This window comes from Procambarus clarkii, chromosome 28 (assembly GCF_040958095.1).
Source record: "Procambarus clarkii isolate CNS0578487 chromosome 28, FALCON_Pclarkii_2.0, whole genome shotgun sequence".
NCBI lineage: Eukaryota > Metazoa > Arthropoda > Malacostraca > Decapoda > Cambaridae > Procambarus > Procambarus clarkii.
The window spans coordinates 3860472-3879115 of record NC_091177.1 but is presented as its reverse complement, the minus strand read 5'-3'; the positions used below and the strand labels follow the sequence as shown (position 1 = coordinate 3879115).

Here is an 18644-nt window from a genome sequence, read left to right as displayed (position 1 = left end):
GTTTCTAGAGGCGGCAGTGTTGACGTGGTGAGTAATGACTGGCAAGGCTTACAGGAGGCTCCGACAAGCTGATCCTAAGTTGCGTTCATGATCTAACAAGTGGTTATTGAACGTCAACACAGATAAGTGCACGATTAGGAGAATGACAAAAGAAATGCGGAGGAATAAACCTTAATGAAAGGGAGGAAGTCACCAGTAGTGAGGAGGGAAACATTAATCTTGAAGTAGCTACACGACTAGCTCAGACTACGTCGCCTCAGGGCGTCTTCAAGAACCTACAGAAGACAACGTTACATAGAGCATATGTTCGACTTGAGTATGTAGCACCGGCTTGTAGGCCCCGCCTCAAAAAGCACACAGCTATGACGGCTTGTGGTCACTGAATAACAACAGCAGCATCAGGATGCTGAAAGACATACAGCCACAGAGTCACATTCCTTTCCCTTCCCTCACCCTTTCCCCTTCCTTCCCTGCCCCCCGCCAGGTCCCCTGGCACTGTGCCACACTCCCCCAAGGCACTGTTTATGGCTATTTCCGGATGTTTAACCAAGGGCTGAATCTTCGGAGCGAGAGACAGCGGACACTGTCTCTCTCTCTTCCTTTGATTACCGGGTGCAGGGAGGACAGGTGAGGGGCGGTGAGGGGCGGTGATGGGGGGAAGAAACAGGTGGCTAAAAATCCACCATTGGCTACAGCAGTGATTCCATCACCGGATCCACCACTGGCTCCTCCTCACTTCATGCATCATCACACTAATTCATGCCAGTGTTAGTCGCCATCTCCTCATGTCAGCGGATGGTAAACAAATTATTTGTTTCTGCGCTTTCCTCGCTGTGTCTATTTCTCTTCCCCTCTCTCATGGGGCAGGGCTTACCTTCTCCTCTCTCTCTCTCTCATGGGGGCAGGGCTTACCTTCTCCTCTCTCTCTCATGGGGCAGGGCTTCCCTTCTCCTCCTCTCTCATGGGGCAGGGCTTCCCTTCTCCTCCTCTCTCTCATGGGGCAGGGCTTCCCTTCTCCTCCTCTCTCTCATGGGGCAGGGCTTCCCTTCTCCTCTCTCTCTCTTCCCTTGTCGTCTCTCTCCTGGGGCCAGAAGGTGGCAGTCCTAGTAACTCGGTATCTGTAATAAAGAACACAATATATATAAAGGTCAGAAATATATCCAGATATATTTGTGATACTCACGGTGGCAGAGAGAGCCGGATGTCCGCCACCGGCTGAGTGAGAGTGGTGGCAGAGAGAGCCGGATGTCCGCCACCGGCTGAGTGAGAGTGGTGGCAGAGAGAGCCGGATGTCCGCCACCGGCTGAGTGAGAGTGGTGGCAGAGAGAGAGAGCCAACACCAGGTGAATAAGTTGATTATGTACCTGTGAGAGGCTGCCTGGCGACCTCCACTACACCTCAGAGCGCGACCCACGGCCACGCGCGCTCAGGCGGAGGGCGAGGGGGGAGGTGGCGGGAAATGTGGAGGTGTGTGTGTACAATGTGTAGTGTGTGTGTGGGACCGCGTACAGTGTGTGTGGTGCCGTGTACAGTGTGTGTGGGACCGTGTACAGTGTGTGGGACCGTGTACAGTGTGTATGGTGCCGTGTAGTGTGTGTGGGACCGTGTACAGTGTGTGTGGGACCGTGTACAGTGTGTGTGGTGCCGTGTAGTGTGTGTGGTGCCGTGTAGTGTGTGTGGGACCGTGTACAGTGTGTGGGACCGTGTACAGTGTGTGTGGTGCCGTGTAGTGTGTGTGGTGCCGTGTAGTGTGTGTGGTGCCGTGTAGTGTGTGTGGGACCGTGTACAGTGTGTGGGACCGTGTACAGTGTGTGTGGGACCGTGTACAGTGTGTGTGGTGCCGTGTAGTGTGTGTGGTGCCGTGTAGTGTGTGTGGGACCGTGTACAGTGTGTGTGGTGCCGTGTAGTGTGTGTGGTGCCGTGTAGTGTGTGTGGTGCCGTGTAGTGTGTGTGGGACCGTGTACAGTGTGTGGGACCGTGTACAGTGTGTATGGTGCCGTGTAGTGTGTGTGGGACCGTGTACAGTGTGTGGGACCGTGTACAGTGTGTGTGGTGCCGTGTAGTGTGTGTGGGACCGTGTACAGTGTGTGGGACCGTGTACAGTGTGTATGGTGCCGTGTAGTGTGTGTGGGACCGTGTACAGTGTGTGTGGTGCCGTGTAGTGTGTGTGGGGCCGTGTAGTGTGTGTGGGGCCGTGTACAGTGTGTGTTTGGGGCCGGCTAAGCCTCAACACAAACATTGTCCCTCTATTCCAGGCTTTTACTTAAATGGACTTCGGCGCCCAGAGAGTAACGGAGAGGGAAGTGTAGGGAGTGATGGAGAGAGAGGGAGGGAGGAGTGATGGAGGGAGAGTGATGGAGGGAGAGTGAAGGAGAGAGAGAGAGGAGGAGGACATGTCCCTGCTCTACCATCACCACTACGGACATGAATTCACAGCTTCTGCCACTATGATTGCTGGTTCGTTACTGCTCTTGTCTCGGGGCGCCCTCGCTCAACGCACTCCACCCCCAGCACTGTGTAGCTCAGAGGCCCTCGGGGGGAAGTGTCACAGCCCTACACCCTCGCTACACCTGGCATGGTACACCCTCAGCACACCTGGCATGGTACACCCTCAGCACACCTGGCATGGTACACCCCCGCCACACCTGGCATGGTACACCCTCAGCACACCTGGCATGGTACACCCCCGCCACACCTGGCATGGTACACCCTCAGCACACCTGGCATGGTACACCCCCGCCACACCTGGCATGGTACACCCCCGCCACACCTGGCATGGTACACCCCCGCCACACCTGGCATGGTACACCCCCGCCACACCTGGCATGGTACACCCCGCTGTTACACACAAAGAACCGGTGCAGAGCCTTCACACCGGAAGAGCTGGCACTGTGCCGCTGTGGGAGAGGAATGTGAGAGAGCAGAGGAAGGAAGAGAGGAAGGAAGTAAGGAAGGAAGTAAGGAAGGAAGGAAGAAAGAAAAGATGTGATAGGCAGGAGAAGATGGTGTTAGGAAGGGATGCAATAGGCAGGGAACAAACAGCAGATAATAAGAACAAAAGGTAAACGAACAGACTAGAAGACAGCATAGAGGAGATAAGACACACAAAGTAGAAATAGAACACAACAGTAATAACTCAAATGAATAGCGTGATCTGAGAATAGAACATTTCCGTGGGTATAGTGAGTAATAAGGACAGACAAGAACCAGTTGCAGGGCGTGGCACTCAATGGCATGATCTGGGGATAGACCATTTCCGGGGGTATAGCACAACATGGTACATGGTTCAAGTTGGTCTTCCTAACACCAACTTAAACATGAGAATAAAGTAAGATTATGTGTCAATTGTTCCCCCGTCAGCTCTCAAGGGTCCCAGTGGTGGTGGTGTCTATGTATCTATTTGTATTTCGAGCTTCAAGTTCCTGAAACTTGCACGAAAGTGCGTTTAAGGAACTTTATATATAATGGCCCTACGTACAGGAGTTGATTATAGGAGGTAGTGTGGTCCTTTTAAGGCTAGCCCAGTAGCGCTGATAATTGAGCTGAGTGGACATATAAATAGGAGAGTGTTAGCAGTAAACTTTACAGTAGCGACAGTCTGAACATCATTCAGGAACGTAAATAAAAAGGCATTTAGATCCACCGCCAATATGAGACCAGTTTTTGAGTGTGCCGCCCCACCAGGGACCCTCCATATAAAAAATATAAAATCAAAAAGGTTCAGAAGTATAACAATATTTAGGGGATTGAAAGAGTGGGAAAAGAGGAAATGGTCGCAATGAATAGCCACAGAACAAGAGGGCATGGATGGTAGCTTGAGAAACAGACGCTCCACAGAGATGCTAGAGAACGTTCTTTTAGGGTAAGAGTAGTAGGAAAATGGAATGACCTAAAGGAACAGGTTGTAGAAGCGAACACCACTCATAACTTCAAACATAGATATGATAGGGAATTGAGTCAGGAGTCATTGCACTAGACAACCGGTGACCAGAAAGGTGGGGTCCAAGAACTGAAGTTTGATGTTGTGGGCACAAATACGTGAGTAGACACACAAATAAATATCTGCTTTGTTCTTGTATATTTCTGGTCCTCCTCCCTACTGTCAACAGGGGGGGGGGTGAGGTCGTCGACACACGCAGATGATGTGGTCGTCGACACACGCGGGTGATGTGGTCGTCGACACACGCGGGTGATGTGGTCGTCGACACACCCGGATGATGTGGTCGTCGACACACGCGGGTGATGTGGTCGTCGACACACGCGGATGATGTGGTCGTCGACACACGCGGGTGATGTGGTCGTCGACACACCCGGATGATGTGGTCGTCGACACACCCGGATGACGTGGTCGTCGACACACGCGGATGATGTGGTCGTCGACACACGCGGGTGATGTGGTCGTCGACACACCCGGATGATGTGGTCGTCGACACACCCGGATGACGTGGTCGTCGACACACGCGGATGATGTGGTCGTCGACACACACGGATGATGTGGTCATCGACAAACACTCTGATGATATGGTCGTCGACACACACGGATGATGTGGTCGTCGACACACACTCTGATGATGTGGTCGTCGACACACGCGGATGATGTGGTCGTCCACACACGCACATGATGTGGGTTACTTTAGCAACTAGACAAAAATATCCAACAGGAAACATGTGTCGAGATCAGAGAACTTGTCAAGGAAACACTACACTGAAAACTTGGCCTCGTGGCTGCTTGCCTCTCAACTAACTTTATTAAAGGAAGACAAGGAGCTGTCTCTTTACTTTCCTCCCCAGGCGAGTGTGGGGGGTTGAGGAGGGAGGAGGAGGGAGGAAAGGGGGATGTAGTGTGCGTGTGTGCGTGCGTGTGTGTTGTGGTGCACAGTCCTGGTGACGTCCCAAACCTATTCTCACACTCTTTTAACAGTATGTGATGAGGTCTTAGCCTTCGGCTGAGGGGCGGATAATCCTTGACCAGCTGATGTTCACGTGGACCCCCTTCTTCACTTCGGTCTTCAAGAAAGTCTCTCTCGAGTCTTTACTGTTGTCATAGATGATCTAGAGGTCTAGGTCCCGCCTCTCAACGCTTAATCGAGTGGAGTGTAGCCTACTGGGTTCTATCACATCTACATTCGAAGCTGTGTATGGAGTCTGATTCCGTCACTTCACTTCTTAGCGCATTCTTATTGTTTACTACTCTCACGCTTCGCAAAATTCATTCTAATGTTTCTGTGTTTCATTTAGGTACTTAGTTTCCATCTGTGTCTCTTTGTTCTTGTTCCTCCTTGCTAAATAGTGTTTTCCTTATCTGCCCTCTCTATTTTCCAGTGTTTTGTATGTGGTAATCATGTCTCCCCTTGTTTCTTCTCTCTCTCGGTGGCGTGAGGTTTAACACCTGCTGTCTTTCCTTGTAGCTCATACCTATCAAATCTGGAACTAGTCTGGTGTGTGTGTGTGTGTGTGTGTGTGTGTGTGTGTGTGTGTGTGTGTGTGTGTGTGTGTGTGTGTGTGTGTGTGTGTGTGTGTGTGGGTGTGTGTGTGTATGTGTGTGTGTGTGTGTATGTGTGTGTGTGTGTGTGTGTGTGCTTACCTAATTGTGCTTACCTAATTGTGCTTGCGGGGGTTGAGCTCTGGCTCTTTGGTCCCGCCTCTCAACCGTCAATCAACTGGTGTACAGATTCCTGAGCCTATTGGGCTCTATCATATCTACATTTGAAACTGTGAATGGAGTCAGCCTCCACCACATCACTTCCTAATGCATTCCATTTGCTAACTACTCTGACACTGAAAAAGTTCTTTCTAACGTCTCTGTGGCTCATTTGGGTACTCAGCTTCCACCTGTGTCCCCTTGTTCGCGTCCCACCAGTGTTGAAAAGTTCGTCCTTGTTTACCCGGTCGATTCCCCTGAGGATTTTGTAGGTTGTGATCATGTCCCCCCTTACTCTTCTGTCTTCCAGTGTCGTGAGGTGCATTTCCCGCAGCCTTTCCTCATTTCCTTCCTTTCCTTTCCTCCTTTCCTGTGTGTGTGTGTGTGTGTGTGTGTGTGTGTGTGTGTATGTGTGTGTGTGTGTGTGTGTGTATGTGTGTGTGTGTGTGTGTGTGTGTGTGTGTGTGTGTGTGTGTGTGTGTGTGTGTGTGTGTGTGTGTGTGTGTGTGTGTGTGTGTGTGTGTGTGTGTGTGTGTGTGAGGCTGACCTTGAGGATGTCAAAAGAAAAACGAGTATATTCACCTGTGTCAACAATAGAGTATACGAGTATACAGCAAAATATATTTCCCTCACTAACAGTTGCATTTACCGACCCAAATAAATTTGTCAGAGGCTATTTGGCAGCCAGACTGTTTTGTACAGGAGGTGGTGAGTGTGTTGTACAGGAGGTGGTGGGTGTGTTGTACAGGAGGTGAGTGTGTTGTACAGGAGGTGGTGGGTGTGTTGTACAGGAGGTGGTGGGTGTGTTGTACAGGAGGTGGTGGGTGTGTTGTACAGGTGGTGGTGGGTGTGTTGTACAGGAGGTGGTGGGTGTGTTGTACAGGAGGTGGTGGGTGTGTTGTACAGGAGGTGGTGGGTGTGTTGTACAGGAGGTGGTGGGTGTGTTGTACAGGAGGTGGTGGGTGTGTTGTACAGGAGGTGGTGGGTGTGTTGTACAGGAGGTGGTGGGTGTGTTGTACAGGTGGTGGTGGGTGTGTTGTACAGGAGGTGGTGGGTGTGTTGTACAGGAGGTGGTGGGTGTGTTGTACAGGAGGTGGTGGGTGTGTTGTACAGGAGGTGGTGGGTGTGTTGTACAGGAGGTGGTGGGTGTGTTGTACAGGTGGTGGTGGGTGTGTTGTACAGGAGGTGGTGGGTGTGTTGTACAGGAGGTGGTGGGTGTGTTGTACAGGAGGTGGTGGGTGTGTTGTACAGATGGTGGTGGGTGTGTTGTACAGGAGGTGGTGGGTGTGTTGTACAGGAGGTGGTGGGTGTGTTGTACAGGAGGTGGTGGATGTGTTGTACAGGAGGCGGTGGGTGTGTTGTACAGGAGGTGGTGGGTGTGTTGTACAGGAGGTGGTGGGTGTGTTGTACAGGAGGTGGTGGGTGTGTTGTACAGGTGGTGGTGGGTGTGTTGTACAGGAGGTGGTGGGTGTGTTGTACAGGAGGTGGTGGGTGTGTTGTACAGGAGGTGGTGGGTGTGTTGTACAGGAGGTGGTGAGTGTGTTGTACAGGAGGTGAGTGTGTTGTACAGGAGGTGAGTGTGTTGTACAGGAGGTGAGTGTGTTGTACAGGAGGTGGTGTGTTGTACAGGAGGTGGTGTGTTGTACAGGAGGTGGTGTGTTGTACAGGAGGTGGTGTGTTGTACAGGAGGTGGTGTGTTGTACAGGAGGTGGTGTGTTGTACAGGAGGTGGTGGGTGTGTTGTACAGGAGGTGGTGGGTGTGTTGTACAGGAGGTGGTTAGTGTGTTGTACAGGAGGTGAGTGTGTTGTACAGGAGGTGAGTGTGTTGTACAGGAGGTGGTGTGTTGTACAGGAGGTGGTGTGTTGTACAGGAGGTGGTGTGTTGTACAGGAGGTGGTGGGTGTGTTGTACAGGAGGTGGTGGGTGTGTTGTACAGGAGGTGGTGAGTGTGTTGTACAGGAGGTGAGTGTGTTGTACAGGAGGTGAGTGTGTTGTACAGGAGGTGGTGTGTTGTACAGGAGGTGGTGTGTTGTACAGGAGGTGGTGGGTGTGTTGTACAGGAGGTGGTGGGTGTGTTGTACAGGAGGTGGTGGGTGTGTTGTACAGGAGGTGGTGGGTGTGTTGTACAGGAGGTGGGTGTTGGAGTGACTGGGGGAAGACCAGTACTTCCACATGGAGGACTACAGGTGTGGGAGGGTGTGTGGAAGGGTAGGATAAGAAAGATAGAAGACAACCACACACACATATACCCCACCCTTCCCACTCAGCCTACTCCCCCTCCCCCCCCCCGCCCTCTACACCCACCTACACCCAGTGTTTCCCCGAGGAAGGTGTAATTAAGGGTCGCGAGCTAGCCGGAGCGAGCGGGTCCGCCTGTGACAGTTCAGGGCGACAGAGTAAGACAGGGCTCATCGTCTATATTAAACTCTCGCCTCTCAATATATACCATACAGGAAGGTGTGGGGGCGGTGGGCGCCCCCGTGGTGCCTGGGGGTGTGGGGGCGGTGGGCGTTCCCGTGGTGCCTGGGGGTGTGGGGGCGGTGGGCGTCCCCGTGGTGCCTGGGGGTGTGGGGGGGGGGGGCGGTGGGCGTTCCCGTGGTGCCTGGGGGTGTGGGGGCGGTGGGCGTCCCCGTGGTGCCTGGGGGTGTGTGGGCGGTGGGCGTCCCCGTGGTGCCTGGGGGTGTGTGGGCGGTGGGCGTCCCCGTGGTGAATAGGGTGTGTGTGGGCAGTGGGCGTCCCCGTGGTGGCTGGGGGTGTGGGGGCGGTGGGCGTCCCCGTGGTGCCTGGGGGTGTGGGGGCGGTGGGCGTCCCCGTGGTGCCTGGGGGTGTGGGGGCGGTGGGCGTCCCTGTACCCACCACAGATGACACCAGTCGTGGGGTCCGCCACCCACCAATGGGTTCACATATATCTACACATTCCTGCACCTACCTCGCTACATAGAGACGGATAAGAAAGTACATAAGTGTACCACGCTAAGTGTAGTGTACCACACTAAGTGTAGTGTACCACGCTAAGTGTAGTGTACCACACTAAGTGTAGTGTACCACGCTAAGTGTAGTGTACCACGTTTAGTGTAGTGTACCATACTATGCTACACACCCACACCTGTGGTATGTAAACGTCTCAGAAATGTGCTCTGTATATAAATGTGGTTTTTAAACCTAGTTTTACACCATATGACTCACAGGCTATAGCTCCTTGCCACAGACGACGGCGCCTCTCCTCTCAACACAACACTTTACCAACATCTCAGCCACTTGTTACCTACATAACCACGAAGATAAGTAATCTGGTAAGTAATACATATTAGACGTTTTAGTAAGCTGACTTCAGTAAGCTGACTTCAGTATGCTGACTTCAGTATGGTGACTTTTCCCTTATCTGAAATGCACCCAAATTTAATCAGCAACAAAGGTTAAAAAATAGTTTAAATTTCATGACATTTGTGGCAGTGGTTCAAGCGGTCATCCCAGAGGTAAACTCCGCCTTCATTAGCATTTACAATTGCAAGAAACTTGAATGTAATTAAAAACTCAGCTCTTCCAATATAAAGTTTTTTCTTAAATCATTTGATTCACGAAGTTTTTTTTAACACTGGAGCATATAATGCCATTGGCCCACCACCCACAAAATAGGCAGGAGAACCAGGGTGAAGTGTGAGTGTGTGCTGGTAAGCAGAGCTTGGGGTGGGGGTCATCCCTGAACCCCTCCCCACTCACACTCACACTCACACTCACACTCGCACTCTCATCCACACCCCTACTATCGGGAATGGTATCCGGGGTATGGTACTCAGGGAATGGTACCATCACCATCTTTATCTAAGACACTTCATCTAGGAGAGAAAATAGAACAAAAGCACATAAGAGAAGTCTGTAAACGTAAGTGAGTTATAGACACGTAAGGAAATACTTTGACCTTGTACGGGTGGTCAGCACGGGGGGGGGGGGTCACTGAGGAAGGAGGTAGTGGAAGCCACCTCCAGCCTCAGCTCTGAGGCCAGAGTCCACAGAGAATAAGAACGTCAGAACAGTTAAGCTTTAACACAACAGGAACAACGCGGCCAGTTGACGGGGCCTAGAGAGCTGAACCTCACTCTCTTGTTGTTACTGTTAGGTAAGTACAGGAGCCGAACCCCTCCACCACAACCACCCCACCACCCCCACCACACCACCACCATCACCACACCACCACCACACCACTTACTCCACCACACCACCACCCCCACCATCACCACACCACCACCACACCACTTACTCCACCACACCACCACCCCCACCATCACACCACCATCACCACACCACCACCACACCACCACCCCCACCATCACACCCCCACCACCACACCACCACCACCACACCACCACCTGGACCGTAGACATTCAGCAGTGCTGCCAGCGCCGTCATCGGGACCCGACGCGCCCAGCGGGGCTCGCCACCCTCACTCGCTCTCAGCTACGCTCCCTCACAACGCCCCCGTCATCATAGCAATTATATCCGCCGTCCCTCATCATTATAAATGTTACGAGGGACTACACACACAGAACAGTGACTGTCATTATCACCTCTAAACTACCATTTAATGCTTGGAGTGGCTGACTGTGCCTTGTTTACAGGCCAGAGACGAGACACTTAAGTGAGAGAAGTCAGAGGGGGTGAGTAGACGACTGTGAAAACAACAGTAGTAGTGTTGAGGGCACCGTGTTCTGGGGTCAGGCACTGTGTCGGGGCACCGTGTCCTGGGGGTCAGGTGGAGTGCCAGGCACTGTGTCAGGGCACCGTATTCTGGGGGTCAGGTGGAGTGCCAGGTACTGTGTCAGGCCACCGTATTCTGGGGGTCAGGTGGAGTGCCAGGCACTGTGTCAGGGCACCGTGTTCTGGGGGGGTCAGGTGGAGTGCCAGGCACTGTGTCAGAGGGTCACCACGCCGGCCACCACACATCACCCACGCTAACAAGGTAAGTCCACCTGGGCACCTCAGCGCCAGTAACCACTGAGCTATTTCATGTCTTGTTACTCCGAGTTATAATCTTGGCGACGCTAGTGACAGGACCATTACTGGCTTGTCTTCCTTAGGTCTTAGCTGTGTCTTGTGTGTTATGAACCCCACTGTCACCCCCTCGCCCCCCCAGCCCCGTGGGTCAGGGAGTGTTGCCGAGGGAGGGAGGGAGCTGCTCAAGGGAGGGAGCTGCCCAAGGGAGGGAGCTGCCCAAGGGAGGGAGCTGCCTAAGGGAGGGAGCTGCCCGAGGGAGGGAGCTGCCCGAGGGAGGGAGCTGCCTGAGGGAGGGAGCTGCCTGAGGGAGGGAGCTGCCCGAGGGAGGGAGCTGCCCGAGGGAGGGAGCTGCCTGAGGGAGGGAGCTGCCCGAGGAAGAGAGTTGCCCGAGGGAGGGAGCTGCCCGAGGGAGGGAGCTGCCTGAGGGAGGGAGCTGCCTGAGGGAGGGAGGGAGCTTGTACATGTCAATATTTGCAGACGACACAAAGCTATTGAGACTTGTAAAAACCGAGAACTGCAGAAGGTTACTTGACTAACTCCAACAATGGGTAAACAAATGGTTGCTAGAATTCAATCCCAGCAAGTGTGAGGTAACGAAGATAGGCAACGGAGAAAAGAAGCTAAAGGGTATATACATCACAAGTGGGAAGGCACCTACAGGGAATGGGGAAAGAAAAGGATTTGGGAGTGGATATAATTCCAACAATGTCTACAGAGACACACACACAGGCAGGGTAACATCGGCAGCATATGTGACGCTGGCAAACATTAGAGTGACATTTAGAGGCCTGAATCAGGGCTCCTTCCAGGCACTCTACACAGCCTTTGATAGAGTAATATTGGAATTCGCATCTTATGAAGCTTAAAAATAAAATTAAAAAAAAAGGGTTTGAAGCAAGATTGGGACCAGAGACACGAGGCTTAAGCTATATGGACTGGTTGAGGGAATAAAACAGGTCCTGACAGCCGAGTAGACAGTGCTCGGGAGTTGTAGCCCAAAATACCCAGGTACGATTCTCGGCTGAGGCAGAAACAAATGAGCAGATAACACAAGGAACTCTTAACAACGTTCAATATCTACGAGAGCACCACTGGCGCCGGACTGGGAGGGAACCAGCGGGTAGCAGCCCCGGACACGAGCCTTAACCGTCCTCCACAATATGGTATAAATCATCACAATCGACTTGAGCATGGTCCAGGACGGACCGAAACGTCGTCGTCGTCCCTTCACCTTCTAGTGTGTGTGGTCTGGTCAACATACTTCAGCCACGTTATTGTGACTCCTCGCCTGCACATGGTATAGCTCATGTAATCTGGGATCCTGGGGACCCACTAGGCGTCTGGCGGCACCCAGCTGCTACCCAGCGCAAGCTTTTTAGATATATATAACCAGTTTATAATCTTTAGCATATGGTGGGCCATGGATCAAGGCATGTGTCTGTGAGGTTTCCTGGGCGCTGTCTCCGTCCCCCCCAGTTCTGCTCTAATGGTTTCTCAAATGGGCAGGGTTTCTTTCGGCTAATGGTCCTATTCACTTAACAGTAAATAGGTACGTGGGAATTAGACAGCTGCTACAAGCTGCTTCATGAGTGTGTGTGTGTGTGTGTGTGTATGAATATTAAATAGAAGAAAATAGGTCAGGAGTAAGTACATTAGATAACCGACGGTTAGAAAGGAGGAGTTCAATAGCTAACAGCTCGATCCCGCAGCGCAAATATAGTAAACACACACACACACACACACACACACACACACACACACACACACACACACACACACACACACACACACACACACACACACACACACACACACACACACACACACACACACAAATGTCTCTGAATATTTATCACAAAGTTCCAGGTCACAAAACTTGGGCTCCGGGAGAGGACTCAACTCGCCAAACATTGATAGCAAAAAAGTTGATGTTAAGCAGTGTTCCGTAAGAGACTGTAATGAGCTTAGTCGCCTGGTGTGTGTGTGTGTAGTGATGTAGCCGTGAGGCGGGCACTGCTGTCTGTCCTGCTAGATACCCGTCACTGCTGTCTACCCTCTCGGACACCCGTCACTGCTGTCTACCCTCCCGGACACCCGGTCACTACCATCCTCTGAACCCTTCTGTCCAGAGGGAGACAGACGGACAGGGAGACCAATGGACAGGGAGACCGAGAGACACAAATAATTCTCCTTTCAAACTGGAGTCACCTCCTGCTGCCCATCCTAATGGGGATTCCACTCTTCGTCTCCTTCATGCTGCTGCTGCTCCTCATATGATCGTAAGAATGTGAGAGGAGAGGAAGGGGTAGAAGGAGGAGGAGGAGGGCCGTTTGGCCCATGTTGGACAGGTCGTGTTAGCGTCAACCATTCTGTCTCGTGTGTGTGTGTGTGTACTAGTAGGATACCCAGCGCCGCCCGGGGCCTCTCTCTCTCTCTCTCTCTCTCTCTCTCTCTCTCTCTCTCTCTCTCTCTCTCTCTCTCTCTCTCTCTCTCTCTCTCTCTCTCTCTCTCTCTCTCTCTCTCTCTCTCTCTCTCTCTCTCTCTCTCTCTCTCTCTCTCTCTCTCTCTCTCTCTCTCTCTCACTCTCTCTCTTTCCCCACGGAAGTGTTACAAACATCCTGGTGACCACACCAAGGCTGGAAGTATGTGGAACTTAGCTCAGAAACAAATTCTTAGGTAAGGTGGGACAGTTGACGGGTGAGACAGTTGACGGGTGAGACAGTTGACGGGTGAGACAGTTGACTGGTGAGACAGTTGACGGGTGACAGTTGACGGGTGACAGTTGACGGGTGTTGGACAGTTGACGGGTGTGGAACAGTTGACGGGTGTGTGACAATTGACGGGTGTGTGACAGTTGACGGGTGTGTGACAATTGACGGGTGTGTGTGACAGTTGACGGGTATTGTACCAAAAACAATGATGTTTACCAAATAGTCTTAACAAACAGCTAGCAAGTACCAAGAAAAACAAGAAGCGAACGTTACCATTGTGAGTTAAAAATGCGACAAACCAGTTATTTACTTGCTCTGGCCTGTTATTCATGGTTCCCTGATTACCACAATTAACGCACAAATGATTCAAATTGTGTTTACAGAGAGACTCTGAATGCTGAAAATGCATTTAATCAAATTGTATTCGTAATTATTTTTGTCTGTGTGTGTGTGTGTATCTTTACCGGCCGCCAGCCCGGGCACAGCGGGGGCCCTTTGGCGGGACGCCAGCCTGTTGACGGCTCCCCATTCACATACACACACACACATCCCCGAGGTCTGGGGGTATGGTACCTCTTCGTGGTCTGGGTATGGGGTAAGGGGGTGTTGTACCCCCTGTGGTCTGGGTATGTGGGTGTAGAATATCCTCCTGGTCTGGGTATGGGGTAATGGGGGTGTTGTACCCCCCTGTGGTCTGGGTATGTGGGTGTAGAATATCCTCCTGGTCTGGGTATGGGGTAATGGGGGTGTTGTACCCCCTGTGGTCTGGGTATGTGGGTGTAGAATATCCTCCTGGTCTGGGTATGGGGTAATGGGGGTGTTGTACCCCCTGTGGTCTGGGTATGTGGGTGTAGAATATCCTCCTGGTCTGGGTATGGGGTAATGGGGGTGTTGTACCCCCTGTGGTCTGAGTATGTGGGTGTAAAATATCCTCCTGGTCTGGGTATGGGGTAGAGGGTGTAGAACATATCCGTGGTCTGGGTATGGGGGTAGTGGGTGTTGAACATCCCTGTGGTCTGGGTACGGAGTATAGTTCATCTCTGTGGTCTGGAAAGAATAGTTCATCCCTGTGGTCTGGAAAGAATAGTTCACCTCTGTGGTCTGGAAAGAGATAGATCGCTACATTTTGCAGCTTCATAGACAAAAGAAAAGCTAAACTCAGTATCGACAGCTACTTGGGTGACAAATTAGAATTGAAAAGAGGAGCGCTCCAAGTAGGCTGCCAGTCACCCAAAACAGTTTTCAACTTTTATACAGCTGAATTGGCGCCTCAACACGCGGAGAATAGCCTACACACGCTGGCGGCGTAACTCAAATAGTCTGACAAACAGAACGATCAAATTCGTTAGTGGCCAACAAAACCAAGTCAGCAATTGAATTCATAAACAGCTTATAAAAACAATTGAAAATAAGTACCGACAGTCCGGTCGCATCTTTAATGTCCTCCAGTACCACTATAAACCTTAAAGACGACTAACATGTACAAACTATCAGAAGTGTAAAGGCGCTCAGGAGAGCTGCAAAACACCGTCCACCATATGACCAGACAATCCAGGAGCTCCAGGAACTCCTGAACACACAACCACTGAACATCAGACTACAGCACCAAGCCTCCAGGGTGTGGCACGCCATCCTAATGTTAGAAGACCTAATGTTAGAAACATTACTCAATGATGAGACGCCCCGCTCCCACAGCTGGTGGCCCAAGATGAGACGCCCCACTCCCACAGCTGGTGGCCCAAGATGAGACGCCCCACTCCCACAGCTGGTGGCCCAAGATGAGACGCCCCGCTCCCTCAGCTGGTGGCCCAAGATGAGACGCCCCGCTCCCACAGCTGGTGGCCCAAGATGAGACGCCCCGCTCCCTCAGCTGGTGGCCCAAGATGAGACGCCCCACTCCCACAGCTGGTGGCCCAAGATGAGACGCCCCACTCCCACAGCTGGTGGCCCAAGATGAGACGCCCCACTCGCACAGCTGGTGGCCCAAGATGAGACGCCCCACTCCCACAGCTGGTGACCCTAGATGAGACGCCCCACTCCCACAGCTGGTGACCCAAGATGAGAGAAATACAAATAATAAATACACACACACACACACACACACACACACACACACACACACACACACACACACACACACACACACACACACACACACACACACACAACACACACACACCACACACACACTCACACACACACACACACACTCACACACACACACACACACACACACACACACACACACACACACACACACACACACACACACACACACACACACACACAAACTACACTTAACCAAACATGCTAACAAGCGCCAAGAATTACGTCACCTGCCACCATTTACGGTTCTCGGGCCTTCAATAAATTCTCGTTGTAACCAGGTAAATTCTCCGGTAACTGGCGTCCTCCCCTGACTCTCACAGCTGTTGCCTCAAGCACCCACTACCACCACTACCACCACTGCTACCACCACTGCTACCACCACTACCACCACTGCTACCACCACCTCCACCACTGCTACTACCACCACCACCAGTACCACCACTGACACCACCACCACCAGTACCACCACTGCTACCACCACCACCACCAGTACCACTACCGCTACCACCCCAGCGACCACTATCTTTGCATATAAGAGAATGAATATGGCCAGAAACCAGTTATTTGATGCTAGCCTCACTCAACTTTGCAGGGTGAATGGTCTGGTGTACGGGAAAGACATACGGGAAAGATTGGGAGTTCGATCTTATCGATCCAAAATGATTCGACCCCCCCAACCCCTTAATCGGTGAAAGGTGGCTAACCGAGTCCCCAAGATTTATTCTCTTAAAAACGAGACTTAATTCAGCAGTATATCTTCTGAGAAAGAGATATAGGAGGGAGATGGTGAGAGAGGGGTGGAGAGAGTGTATCATTAAGAGAGGGATTGAAGAGGGTGAGATTGGGAGAAAGGATGACGTAGGGAAGAGGAAAGGAGAGGAGTGAAAGAGAATAGGAGAGATCATAGTGAAAAAATTTAAGAGGGGGAGATTTGGGGTCCAATAAGTATCGGTCCCAGAACCACTGCTGTTCCTAATTTCTGTGAAAGAGCTTCGTGAGGGTGACACCGCACATATCAAGGTTTACAGATGAAGCACAGGTGATGAGAATGTAAAAACAGAGGAGGACGTTACTGGACCTTCACTAACTCCAGGAGTGGTCAAACAAATGGTTGGTGGAATTCAATTCCATCATGTGTAAGGTACTGTAGACAGAAACGGGAGAGAGAGGACACCAGGGGGAAGCCTACATCTACACCATAAGGGGGAAGACAGCTACAGGAATCAGAAAGAGAATTAAACATTTGGGATATAGTTCCAACACAAACAGCAGAGACACACATAAAGGAACACTGGCGGCATATGAGACGCTGACAAATATAAGAACATCGTTTAGAAAACCTAAATTAGGACTCCTTGATGGCAGTCTACGCAACATACGTTAGACCAAACCTGGAATATGAAACACCGGCGTGGAATCCGCACCTTGTGAAGCATTAAACACAAATAGAAAAGGGTACAGTGGTTTGCAAGACGATTGGTGCTAGAGCTAAGGGGACTAAGCTACGAGGAGGGAGTAACATTCTCTATCTATGAGGATAGAGTGGCCTACGACCACCCCCCCCCCCAGCGACCATCCCTCAGCGACCACCTCTCAGCGACCACCCCCAGCGACCACCTCCCAGCGACCACCCCCAGCGACCACCTCCCAGCGACCACCTCCTACCACAACCACCCCCGCCTGCTCTACCTATTTACTTGTCATCACTCACTCTAACTATTTCCCAGTAAGTGATGTTTCCTAGTAATGACTGACTATAGAAGAGAGCACCACACTAAGAGGCTTACATGTAATGCGTGAGCCATGGTACTGTCATGAGTCATGGTACAGTACCGTGCTGTCTACTGTCATGAGCCATGGTACTGTACCGTGCTGTCAGACCTTAGTGTCTGAGTGCGTCTAGCCAGTCCTGAGTGAGAGGACTGAGGCAGGCGGGCCAGCCTGCCCCACACAGACGCTGGCCACACTGTGTCAACCCACAATATGGACATCGCTCGCGTTTCTATATTACTCTTGGGGGCCCCTAGCTCGGCCTCCTAGACGGGCCCGGGCCACGTGGGGGCCTAGCTCGGCCTTCTAGACGGGCCCGGGCCACGTGGTCTTGGGGGCTTAGCTCGGCCTCCTAGACGGGCCCGAGCCACGTGGTCTTGGGGGCCTAGCTCGGCCTCCTAGACGGGCCCGGCCCACGTGGTCTTGGGGGGCCCCTTAGAGCTGAGGAAACACTGGGCCAGTGGCCACCAAACACGTCAACTCCGCAGCTTGGCGAGGAAGGGTTTATGGCAGTGAGTCAGGCTCTCCGGGGTGCCATTAGCTTCGTTGCCATGACGCTTGGCACCCAGGAGTGTGCCAACCACGGGTCGCGGGAACACTGATTTATTTAGATCAGGCGTCATCTGCTTCGCTATGAGATAGTCGGGGATTAGCTAGCTGTGGTGGGCTGCAGTAGGCTGGAATGAGCTAAGGTGGCTTCAGATGGGCTTGGATAAGCTGCAGTTAGCTAGGATGGGTTAGGATAGTTTAGGATGGAACAGCATGGCCTAGAGTTCTCCAAGACTAACGGTCACTCTTCATCCTTTCCATCAGAGTCAGATGGAACATTTTCACTACCCCTCTCAGTCTCCTCTGACACGCTCTCTCCTTCCCTCTGATTCACGCTTCCTCCCTCTGTCTCACGCTCCCTCCCTCTGTCTCACGCTCCCTCTCTCTGTTTCAAGCTCCCTCCCTCTGTCTCACGCTCCCTCTCTCTGTCTCACGCTCCCTCTCTCTGTCTCACGCTCCCTCTGTCTCACGCTCCCTTCCTCTGTCTCACGCTCCCTCTCTCTGTTTCAAGCTCCCTCCCTCTGTCTCACGCTCCCTCTCTCTGTCTCACGCTCCCTCCCTCTGTCTCACGCTCCCTCTCTCTGTCTCACGCTCCCTCCCTCTGTCTCACGCTCCCCGTGACCAGTCAACTTGATAGGATATGCCAGCAAAAGTTCCATGCTATCGGAAGTTAATTGGATTCTCAGCGACAAAGACTCTCTCAAATGGGTCAAATTGGTGCGAAAATTGAAAATAAATATCGCTTCATTTAATGATTACCTCTACAACACTCTGAGAGAAAGACGGACGCAGCCGTGTGTGTGTGTGTGTGCCTGTCTGTCTGTCTGTCCACTACGCAGTTGGATATGAAACAGAATTCAGCCAAATATTGC

General features: G+C 52.0%; 1 protein-coding gene across 2 annotated transcripts in view; it reads left to right on the top strand.

Annotated features, from left to right (window-relative positions):
- Positions 1-10034: 10034 nt before the first annotated feature.
- The window catches only part of LOC123755001 (uncharacterized), a 31437-nt gene continuing 22827 nt past the window's right edge, over positions 10035-18644 (top strand). The window contains exon 1 of one of the 2 annotated variants that reach the window (XM_045737381.2): positions 10035-10296. The gene's annotated coding sequence lies outside the window, so the exon portion shown is untranslated. Of the gene's footprint in view, positions 10599-18644 lie in introns of both variants that reach the window. The other variant, XM_045737382.2, reaches the window with a different exon arrangement.